The sequence below is a fragment of the Spodoptera frugiperda genome, chromosome 9 (genome assembly GCF_023101765.2).
Source record: "Spodoptera frugiperda isolate SF20-4 chromosome 9, AGI-APGP_CSIRO_Sfru_2.0, whole genome shotgun sequence".
Taxonomy (NCBI): Eukaryota; Metazoa; Arthropoda; class Insecta; order Lepidoptera; family Noctuidae; genus Spodoptera; species Spodoptera frugiperda.
In genome coordinates, this window is record NC_064220.1 from 97878 (window position 1) to 109944 (window position 12067).

Genomic DNA, 12067 nt, shown 5'->3' on the forward strand with positions numbered 1-12067 from the left:
CCTTGAAAAGAGATCTTAACATGCTCGCTGCAACGAGCAAACCTGCGAGTCAGCATATTGTTCTTGACCGCCAGCGATGCGTTCTCTTTCTATGTCCATTTGGTCATCAAGATCTTCGGTAACATAGTGTCCCAAGTATTTAAAATGATTTACTCGCTTAAGTTCAATGCCATTTAGCTTAATTTTGGGCACGCTAGCAGGGCATTTACCCGAAGACTTAAAAACCAAATACTCACTTCATGCAGTTGTACAAGAGACCATGTCTTTGAGCATAATTTTCACAAATACCTATGAGCTGCCTCAAACTGACAGCTGGGCTCAGCAGCACCATGTCGTCAGCATAACTGATATTATTTATACAAACATTGTCGATCGAGCAGCCAAACGCGCGCTGCTGAGCCCAACCATCAGCTCATTTATAACAGGTTAAAGAGCTTGGGAGACGTCAAACCACCTTGTCTCGTTCCGCACTCCAACCTGTACACGTCAGAGAGGCTGCCTGCCCATCTAACGTTATTAGTCTGGTTAGCATACCAATAGCGAAAGAGACGTTGCACCTGCGCATGCACTTCCGTTTTCTTAAGCTTCTCCCACAGCAGGTCATAAGACACTAGGTCAAATGCTTTTGACAGGTCGAGGAAACATGCATACACAGGTGTACCCCTCCGTGTGTAGTACTGGACAGTGTGCTTAAGCACTTAAGATGGCGCTTTCAGTAGAAAGTCCAGGCCGAAACCCGAACTGAGCATCATGTATATGGAGATGTTTTTCCAGCTCTGAATCAAGCACAGCATCCAGCACCTTGGCCACCACTGTTGCCAACGATATAGGTCTATAATTGCCTTGGTCTGATAAGTCACCAGTTTTATTTTTTACAATTGGTACCACAATAGTCCGCATGAGGTCAACGGGTAAGTATGAATGACTTAGACATAATGTGTAAAACATTGCTAAAACGTGTGGTAAATGGACTCCAGCATACTTTAAATGTTCGATGCTGAGCCCATCATGACAGGCGACTTACCCCGGGTCATCTTTTTTATTATTCCTGACACTTGTTTAACAGACACGTTAAACAAGTCACCAGTCACGATAGGATCAGCATCTGGCATCATCTTTGAAGGACCAAGTGGTGATCTCACCCCAAAGTGTTCCCTAAATAAGTCAGCTATGCTCTTACTGTCACTCACACCTCCCACACTCACAGGGATGCCAGGCCTAATATTCAACTTGTTCGTTGCCTTCCAAAATTCACCAAAATTTTTTGATGAATGATGGTCAGCTATTATATTCATTTTAATTTGTTCACTATTGTCTTGACACCATTTCAATTTTTTTTAAACAGTTTCCTACTTTCACACATTTCTTCATATAAACGACCTTCTTTTGGTCTATTATACCAAACCCAATTAAGAAATTTAAGCCTGGATCCCTATGTGCCCCACGCACATGTTTATTCCACCCTATCACATGCCGCTTTGTTTTTGTTTTAGGATAAATTGGATTTATAGATGCATCTTTCAGAATATTTATTAGATAAATCAATCATATCTAATAATCAAATTGCTTTGTCTTCCTTTTAAACATTAGGATACAAAGAGAAAAATAGAAGTAAGACTGTATTTAATCAATAATTGTTTTTTTTTTGCGGAAATCTTACGAAAGGTCACGATTTTATCATTGTATGCAACACGCGAGTGGGGTCACGCAGTCGCTCAGTGAACCGAGCCGATTAGTTCTTGTTTAATGTAATATTTGTAATACTTACTAACTAATAATTAGCTGAGGTAACATGGCAACTACGTGTACACTTAAAACTAATTGCATTCCCTTATCACTCGTTTAAAAAATCAATTCGGAAATAGATAACGTTTGATAGCGGGTTTTGTCGAAACATTTACATATAGGTAGATATTACGTTACTGCGAATTTTATATTTCTTTGTTAAGTTTCGTAATTTTATACGTAGTTATATCGATTTAGTAACAGATTTTCGTAAGGCCCCTAACTACCTAATCGTATTTTTCTACATTTATTTACTCAATACTCGATATAAAAGTATTTGTAGTAATTAATATCAAATCCTATGTCAATACAAAGTATGAATAACGTAATGAGATTACTCACAAACACTTCTATTTATATTCCATTAATTTATACAGCTATTAGGAAAATTTTACCTTAAGAGGCAACCCGGCAATGTAAACCTCACCTAAAAGGATTTCCCTATTATAATACGTCGTTTCTATGCAGCAAGACAAAGAATTATAGACACTAAACAACAAATGTGGCTTCAGCTGACACCTCACAAATGTGTGGCTTTAAAAACAAATATTTTTAAGCCGATATGAATAAAACTAGATTCGTTGGAAGTCGGGTCAAATATCTACATGAAATAAACATTGTATCGGTGTACAGCCAGTAGTTCTGTCCTTATCAACGGACGTACAAACTGATACGTTCATATGTATACTGATCGTCATTTCATACAAATTCGTAGCAATAATTCCACTAAATACAATTTACTTACAATCACCCGAGACGATTAAAACAGTAATAAAGTATGTTACTGTTCAACCAGTAAGGAGATATTATTGAATACATTTAAAATGTTTATTAAAGTTATCCTGCCACACAATGCGTACACGCGGCGACCATCATGGACAAAATGAAAAAAGTTTATTATGCACATAAAAATTATAGTCGCGCCGCGCGTCTTCTTGACGTACACGTCGGACGCGCCTCCCGGTTAGATAACGTGAATTATTATTATTATACGCTCGTGTTTCCACGTAAAACATACGAACATGGTCACGAAAAAAAATTCCGAGAGCTCAACACAATCGAGACACCCCATCGTACAACGATACACGAAAAAAACATAAAAAAACGTTTAATACCACCTCTTTATATCCACGATAAAACATTGGCCTCTCTAAATTGAGACATTTTATTATTAGAAATACGATTTTGACAGTCGTAAAGCAACGTCGATCCAAAGTTATTATATCAGTTTACGAGTCGAAATATCACAATACGGCCTACAAATAAAGCGTGAATTTTGAATTACGGCGCTAGTGAAACTCGATGCTGAAATCTTTAAAATTTTATGCCCGCAGGGAATGTGATTTGTGCCACTGGGCGACAACCGTCTTCCGTTTTCCGCGTTGACTTCGAGCCAATGTCATTACCATTCTCTTCGCAAGGTTATCGTTACGGTGCGTATTCTAAATCCGCCACTCGAGAATACGTCTAATTGAAGAGATTGGACTAAACCAAGTGTCGTTACAGTCGCGATGACAAGAAACAAAGATGGCAGCACATGCTAATTCTGCCGGTACTACGTGTCAGTGAGTCACGTTTTTTTCGTCTGTGACGCAGTTTTTCCTGTCGCCCGCTGCGTACGACCGTGACATTTGGTTGTCTGACCGATTGCACGGCCTTCGCTCGCGGTCATCAACTCCGCGTGTGAGCTGGTTCAGTACCTCACCTTACGCTGCGTTTTCACTAGTCCGGTGTTGCTTCTCGCTCACGCTTATGTAGACATAGGCATCAAGATAAAGAGTTCAGACGTTCGTTTGTTCCTCCAAAAAAAGCGTTACTCATAATATGTAAAATAACTTAAAATGGGTGGTCGTTGCCACATGAAGTTCGTAAGGTATACTTAAGAAATCATTATTGTGAATAAATCGGTTGGTCTGTCAGGCGGAATGGAATTTTAGGCAGGAAATGGTCTGTACTTGATGTAAATCTATCAGATCTATGATAATGGCAAACAAAAAATTCGCTTTAGTTTGGAAAACAATGGAAGTAATTAGTTTAACAAAAAATCTTGACGAAGTGTAATGTCCTCTAGATTATACCTACCTCACCGAATAGTAATGTTGCCGAGGCAAAACATTTATTTCCAAACCTGCGAGATAATATGGACTGTTACTTAAGTATTTTCTTTTCTCGTTATCACAACTTTGTTCATTACTCATGGGTCAAGAAGAATCCTATTAAGCACGCAATTTCAGAGTAAAATTGTATTCATTACGAGAAAAACTTTTAACAAAAGAACTAAGTTCGGTGCGCCAATTGGCCGATTTCATATTTCTGTAGTGTTTTTTATTGTTACATAACCTTTTGCGGAGGCTGAATTCAATTCATTAAACAGTACGACTAGATCCATGTTTGAAACAATATAATTAATGGCTACACTAAACTTCGACCACACACAAACAACATTAACCGGTGGTTCGAATAGTCCATTAACAACGGAATTAACTACAAAGTGTAGAGCGGTTGCAAATCGTCTGAGACTTACAATATGCCTTATAGATACCGAGAAAGGTAACTAAATGTTTGCGGAACTATTTACAAGGAAACGTAGTGTTCTGCGCTATATCAACAAGGTTAGCGACGAAGGTGGTTTGGATAGTTAAGAAATATTTCTCAACGCCGAGCCCTATTTACTCTGACACAAAGATAAAGTTAAAACGTACCTCTCTTACTTTTTAGTTGCTTGAATAAAAGCGTGTGATTTATATGATGAAGACGTGACAATATGACTCGACCAAAATCCGTCACGCTAGGCCCAAAAACAATTGTTCCGTGAGGTCACAAACGGAGTCAACGCTCTTTACAAGATTGTATCTTTGTTCGGAAGATTCTAGAAAGAAATGCGTACGTGGCTGGAATTTGTACATAAAATGATCATCGCGTCAGATCAGGAGTATATCGTTCAATTTAAATAGTACATACGGAGTGTTTACGCACTTGGCCGGCTAAAAAATTGGCATCGTTTTCTGGATAAAATACAGTTCAAGAACAACATAATATTTCATTCACGTTTTCAAGCAGACTTATTTAAGGAAACAAATTAATTTTAGAAACGAACTCGCCGATCATATTTTGCGTGCCTTTGTTATCGCAAATCGTGTGTTCTTGGAAGCATTATTATCAATTTAGTAAGTCTTAATGTTGGTTGGATATACGAAAGAAATATTTTGGAAGTGAACATTCAAAGTGCAGTTGGTACGTTAATCAACAGATACTTTGTAGTAAACATAGGCATTACAACAGAGAAACGGAACCAACAAAGAGACGTATGACTAATTTTACTCGCTACATATGACTCAGTGAGTTAGTACTAAATCAGCACGAACGAGGCACAGGCCTGAGAACAAACTTGCGTGGCGTTACGCTTCTTGAACAAAGAAAAAAAGGGGATGTTAAAACACGGCCAATGACTATACTATAAAACTCTGAGAAATTGTGCCTACCCAGATTAATGAGACACGCCCTTCCTCCCGTGTGACATAATAATGTGACGGCAGGGTAAGTAACTAGACGGAAGGTTGGAGGTCTTCCTAGTCTGGTTGCAGTTAACAAATCAAAAAGGGGAAGGTGTTAGAAAAAGAGCTTCGTCGGTGACTGATGACGTCGATTCCCATGTCTGTTAAAAGCGATTAGTTCGTAATTGCCAGCCGGTTGAACCGGAGTGATCGCGTTGTTTTTATCGGATTTTTTTCGGGAGCAAAGGAAATAAATTGTTGAGAACTGAGTGCTTTTTCAAGTAACCAATTTTGTGGATTGTTGCTTTCTATCAGCATTCGGATGGAGATGTTCGAACGACATTATTACGTGGATTTAAATGTCATTTGAAGATTTGATGAAGGATATAAGATAAAAGATGTCAGAAAACTAATGAAACGTGATGTCTGGCGTCTGGGTTTAATATTTTTTACTTTTTCATAATCACATTTAGTGATCTGTTCACCTACATACCTACTTACATAAGTGTAATTCGGTCTAATACAATCTAATGTGCACTAAGCGTTTGGTTATATAACATAATGATCCAACTTTTAGAACAGTTTGTCTGATATTTTATTATACCTCATTAGTATTTCGAATTCAACATATTAAAGCAGAAATAAAAACTCATTCGTTTTTATAACAACTGTCATTTGGTCCAATTGGCGGGGAGAATTAAAAAAGGAACGGTTGCCATGACAACAGTAATAATGAAGTCGCCCTAACGTACTGGCTAATTGAATGATTGTTTGTAATTGCATGTTCGAGCCCTTTTGTTAAAGTACCGAGTCTGCGGTTTAACGGCTACATAGTCATTTGAAAGGGAAAATATATTACTAGACAGACAGAAGTCAAGAGGGGGGGGGGAGGAGAGTGATTGGTTCGAATGGTTGGGATAGGTCAGTAACGCTAGGAATAGAGGTGGGAAAAACATATGTGTCACCGTCATAAAATTTATTCCTACGACAATAGTTTTCATTTAAAAAACCGGTTTTCGTGACATTATTCGTGGAGCGTTGACATTGAGATTTCTCGTTTAATAATACATTTCGGTTGATGATACTAGAATAAAATATTTGTCTAATTTTAGGTATTATTTCATTTTGTTGCTTGGTTGCACCACGTGGCTACATAACACTAGATTTAAAGGATGTTCATATAACCTCACATTAACTTTGTCTTACTTAAATATGGCATAACTGTGTAGAGACCAATAGTATCAGACCACAACAGGTGGGGCTGGGGCTGATGCATGCTCCGGAGCTGCGGACTACCTAGCGTGTTTACCGGGGCTCCGGCTCGAAAAGCAGGAGTAGGAACGAGGTGGTTTTAGTCAGTAAGAATCTGACACTCCCTTTCGCCTCGTCCAAGGCAGGGAAGTCGTTGGATGATTTTTACCCCTCAAAAAGAAATGTCTTTAAAGTTACAAATAATATCTCTAAGAAATACTCAACAGACACAAAGTTACGAAGTGCGGTATCTAACATACATACACCTACATAATAATATGTAAGTACCTATATATAACATAACAGACAAATATAGCGTTAAGATATTTGAGTTATGAACTGTGGACGTTCAACTTTAGATATAAAGGAGCGCCCCTCACACGAACCAAAGACAATCAATCAACGCGAGCAAAGAGGTTTGCGTTTCATTAAGTGAAGTTATGAATAACAATGGAGTTGAATACATTTGTTACTGTCCCTACTCTTGCCGCGGGTACCGATCGAGTAAGCGACATTTTAACATGGACTGATCAAAAGCACTTTCTGACAAACCAGAACTTTTTTTTTTCTGGTATAAGCCGGTAAACGAGCTGACTTATCACCAGATGGTAAGCAATCGCCGCTGCCCATGGACACCAGAGGCGTTACAAGTGCGTTGCCGGCTTTTTGGGGGTTAGGAATTTAAGGCTTGTTGGAGAATCGGGTTTAGGAAGATTGGGAAGGGGGTAATTGGGCCTCCGGTAACCTTAATCACTGAAAGGAAACAGGAGAAAACCCTAGTGTGGGGCAACATTAAAAAAAAAACACTAATGGAGATAATGGCAAATGAGAGGGCTCATGTAGAGATCTATAGTCGAGTGGACTGTCACGGGCTGTTGACGTGATGTGATAAATAACAAAGTGTCGTATCTGACTTTATGGATCTTTTTATAGTCTGTGGCATTCGGTAGTGTTCCGAGAATGATCAGACACTTGTAATGTTAAGCCAAGGTTAAGATTCTTTGGTATCATATGTGAGAATATGGAACGAATATTTATTTCTACTTTTATTTCTGTAGAAAGGTTTTTATTAAAGACCATTTCTGTCAAATACCAGCCTTAGTTAAGCGGTCAACAAAATAATTAGGTAGCGTACCTAATATCTGTGTATTATTCAACTCGCAACTGATTATATCTTTTTTTTAATAATTACGTAAACACGACAATATATTCTACGTATTTACAACTAAATTGAAAAGAAGAACAGTCTACTGGGGACGTCTCACGGAAATATTAAACTTACATTAATTATTAGATATTATAAATCTATGAGACGTCCACACAGTTCACAGTGACTAGTTATAAGCCATCTGGACACGTGTGTCAGTGATCTCCAAGTCGACTGCCAAGATGGCAAGCCCTCTTTGTGAATCAGGTCCATCAGTTCAGCAGTTGTTATAACGATAGCTATTTCCTACCTATTTCTTTCTTGTTATCAATTTTATTAAGCTCATTATAAAATCAGACCCCATATCTTATTAATTAACATATAAATCGATATTTTTTTCATGAAATGATAATGAAAGTAGCATGCATCAGCTGCTTCCTTTGTGTCAAGGGAATCAGGTTTCCACATTGCACTGTGGGCGGTAATACTCAGTTACATGTCATAATACGTCATTTTATATCTAACTAGAATATTGACAAAAACTGCATCAAATTCTGTTGAGTATTTTTTCTTACTATGCATTTTAAGTGTTTGTGTGCATGTTTGTTACTCAATTACGTCAAAACGGCTGAAGGGATCAGGGTGAAATTTGGAACAGGGGTAGATTATGTTCTGAAATAACATATAGGTTTTATATCCCCACGGCAACACGGGTGAAGCCGCAGTCAGAGGCTAACTAGTATAGATTAAAAAAACATAGGGATAGACAACGAAAAGCGACTTTTATACTATGTAGTGATAAATAATATGCCCAGGTAATATCCTGTTTACAAGTCATGATAGTGGACCATTTTTCTAAAGATCTTCTTGCCCTCTATCCGATATTATTTCTTAAAGTTCAATGACATTTATATGCAAACAAATGACGTAAATTGAAGTCGTATTAACATCTCGGTTCGGTAACCACAAGATTTTGTTTGAAATTGAACTTTATGTACATGAATTTAGATGTTATTTCAGTTACCTAGGTTTATATGTTATGTATGATATAATCATATGTCTGTGTTGAGGAAGGGGTAAGCAAAAGTGTAGCTAGTTTGATGTAAAGGTAAATAGTCCTATTTTACTTACTAATATTATAAATGCGATTTTGTGTGTATGTTTATTACTGTTAATCACGTCAAAATGGCTGAAAGGATTGGGATGAAATTTGTGATAACTTTAGATTATGGTTTGAAATAACACATAGAATACTATTTTTCAACGGAATCCGGGAAAATTTCACGAATTCCAATAAATGGGCGAAGCCGCTAGCAGAAATTAGTTGTTTTTTACAATTTGGTATATATTTTTAGTACCTACCATGTACGTGACAAATAGAAAAGAATTTTAAAGTAAAGCAGCAAAACAGTTTTTTGCTTAACCCAGGTAAGTCTACTTAGTACCTACCTATTAGGCTACGTGCTCAGCAGTCAATCTATCAATCACTCAAGCAACGAGCCGGCTAACAATGGCAATTCAACAAAATTCGAATTTCCGATTTCCGAAATCACAAATACAATTACAGCTAAGTTACCTACTTTACTGACCTAGGACTCGAACAAAGGACCTCGTGAAGCAATCGTTGCAACCACGAGATTATTGGGGCAGTCTGTTAGGTAAAAGTAACGTAACTATTATTGAAATAATAATACCTAATATTATTATAATAATACATAATCTTCATCGTTGACGACCTGTGAGTCAACTGTTGAAATATATACAACTTCTCACTCAAGCTTTAATATCGCGAGAATTGCATTGCCTTTTTTTGAAGGGAGCGACAATCATCCATTGACTTCTCCCGCCTTGGGCGAGGCGAGAGGGAGTGTCAGACTCTTACTGACTAAAACCCACCCCGTTCCTACTCCTGCTTTTCGAGCCAGAGCTCCGGTAACCCGCTAGACACTCCCTCTCACCTCGCCCAAGGCGGGAGAAGTCATTGGATGATTATTCCCCCTTTAAAAAAAGGCAGTGTCCCGTACTGCTTTTTTAGGCTTTACATTCCCTAGTGGCGGTAAAAGATGTATTCTACTCTCACAGCACTAATTATAATAAATTTTAGACCTTAATATAATACACGTAAGAATTATAAAAGAGTATACTATGAACAGTGAATAATGCGTAGGTGATATACGTGGGCCGATACTTACTATAAAGCCGATGAACTATCTGTTTTAACGATTTAAAACCATGATACAATACATACATATAACTATTAGATAAGTACATAACATCACGGATTTATTTTCTTAAAGAGGTAGGTAGGAATGTGTTTTGAGTGACATTAACTATTATTAAACCTTATTGTGATGATGAGAAGTATTTTAAATAGTTTTTGTTAAAGACGGTTTTAGGACCCTCGCGACCTCATGATCGGTAGTTACACTAATCATAAAGTTAAATTTTACGTAGTTACGTATTGTTAGAACACATATAAATAACAGGTAACTATAGGGAAATAACTCGTCAACGTACATAAGTAATTTAATTACAACTATAGTTAGTTATGAAAACAATACAATAATTCATTTACGTAGATAAAAACATTGGATTATCAGGCTTGAGATTTGACCTTGAACGGTCGACTGCTAGTCCGTTCACCCTAAATTATCAACAAATAATAACCTATAGGTACATCTGCAAGATATTTGTGATCTATGAACTACCTACCAACTAGTTTGTTTGAAAACATACCGGCGAAAATATGCTAGAGTACTACACTCTACAACCAACAGCTTTGCCAACGAATAAGAGCAACAAGTAACCGATTTATTCAGACAATTTGAAAGGCTTCGGTATCAAATGTCATACAAAAAGGTTATACATTATATAAAGAACTCACGGCTCCGGTGCCGAACTGACATGCAACACAATAGTTTAATTACATACGAGTACACGGATAAATGTTACGTAAGGTATACGCAATTTGCGCAAAAAAAATCGCTTCTTACCTACTTAAGCATAGACAATGAGGTCAATGACACAAAAACGGATTACGCTTCGTTTCCGTGCGACAGATACGTTGTAGGCATTTCAAATTGTAATTAGTCATGCGGACGCCGGTCTAATCTATACAAGTACTAGTATTTCACGTTTCAACCTTTTCAAACTTTAAACACAATTTATCACTTAGAACTGTCACCGAAAATTTCAAATTTTGAACGTTTTAAAAACATGTGTTCGATGTAACTATTCGAAATTCAAAAATCTATGATCCGTAGGCGTGTGAGTGTATACCAATGAATGAATTTCTTGTTCAAACATACCTGTAGCGAGTCGAATGAAGATCGTTCACCTTCCGACAATGTAAACCTTTGTTTCAACACAAGTCAACGGCTCCCAATCAATCCCAACAGTTTATCTGGAAATAGAAACGACTTATTCAATGTGGGTACTCCGCTTTATGATTCATCCAACGCGTTGAACTACTCGTTTATTAATAAAATCCTTACATTACGAGGGATAGTAGAAAAAAACTAAACACATGCCTATAACTACAGATGTAAACAATGAACATGTGTAGACAAGACAAGCTACAAAAAATCCCAACTTCAAAAGGGGATACCAACCGTTCACGTTAGATAAAAATCACGTTCACAAATTGTCCACAAACACGTAAAATTTAACAGCGCACAGAAGGAGATATGTCGTACCGGAACAAAACTAGTTTATTTTTCCGATCGCATCGCAGAGTAACAAACATCCAACCGCAGCGGTGGCCGGCGCGAGACTGAGCGACGGTAGCGCCCTCTCAAGCGCCCTGCGTTGCGCGTGTGTGCGTGCCTGCCGCTGTGGGGGTGCCGCCCTCAGCGCCCCGTGTCGCTCCGGCCGTTTATTTATTTTTGAGTGTGGGGTGTACAGTGTACAAAAATGGTGCATTCATCATACGAATATGAACGCAACGAAGATCCAGCTCGGCGAGTTACAAGCGTACAAGGATAAAATCGTTTTTAAAACATAAACGTCTTTTTTTAAACGGCCGTGAACCGAGCATCAGCCGCGGTCATTGCCACAGGCGTCAATATAAAAATATTCACGTCACAATAACGCGCCGTGTTTTTTATTCCTTTTTCAAATTATTCTTTTTATCTAATTGTTATTATTAGTGTATTGTCCGGATATAGATATTACCTACCTACTCTGGAACACCGTTTCGGCGATTAGTGATTAGATCATTTTAAATTTATTGCATTTAGAATTAAAATTTCGTGTTTTTTTATCTTATCCATTTTACCTACGGACTAATTTTTAATGTAAGTATAAGTCACTAGGTGTGTTATTAAATTCAAGAGTTAAAAATATATTTTTTTAATCTGAATTTTTACCGAATCACAATATTATTTATATT

The 12067-nt window shown here is 37.5% G+C and overlaps 1 non-coding gene across 2 annotated transcripts in view; it reads right to left on the reverse strand.

The window, feature by feature from the left end:
* Positions 1-11662, reverse strand: part of LOC118271273 (uncharacterized) — a 94473-nt gene extending 82811 nt beyond the window's left edge. Inside the window, exons 1-2 of one of the 2 annotated variants that reach the window (XR_007705613.1) lie at positions 11289-11662; positions 10986-11080 (exon numbers count right to left, since the gene is read on the reverse strand). This is a non-coding gene — a transcript (uncharacterized LOC118271273). The remainder of the gene's footprint in view (positions 1-10985; positions 11081-11288) is intronic. The other variant, XR_007705612.1, reaches the window with a different exon arrangement.
* Positions 11663-12067: the final 405 nt, after the last annotated feature.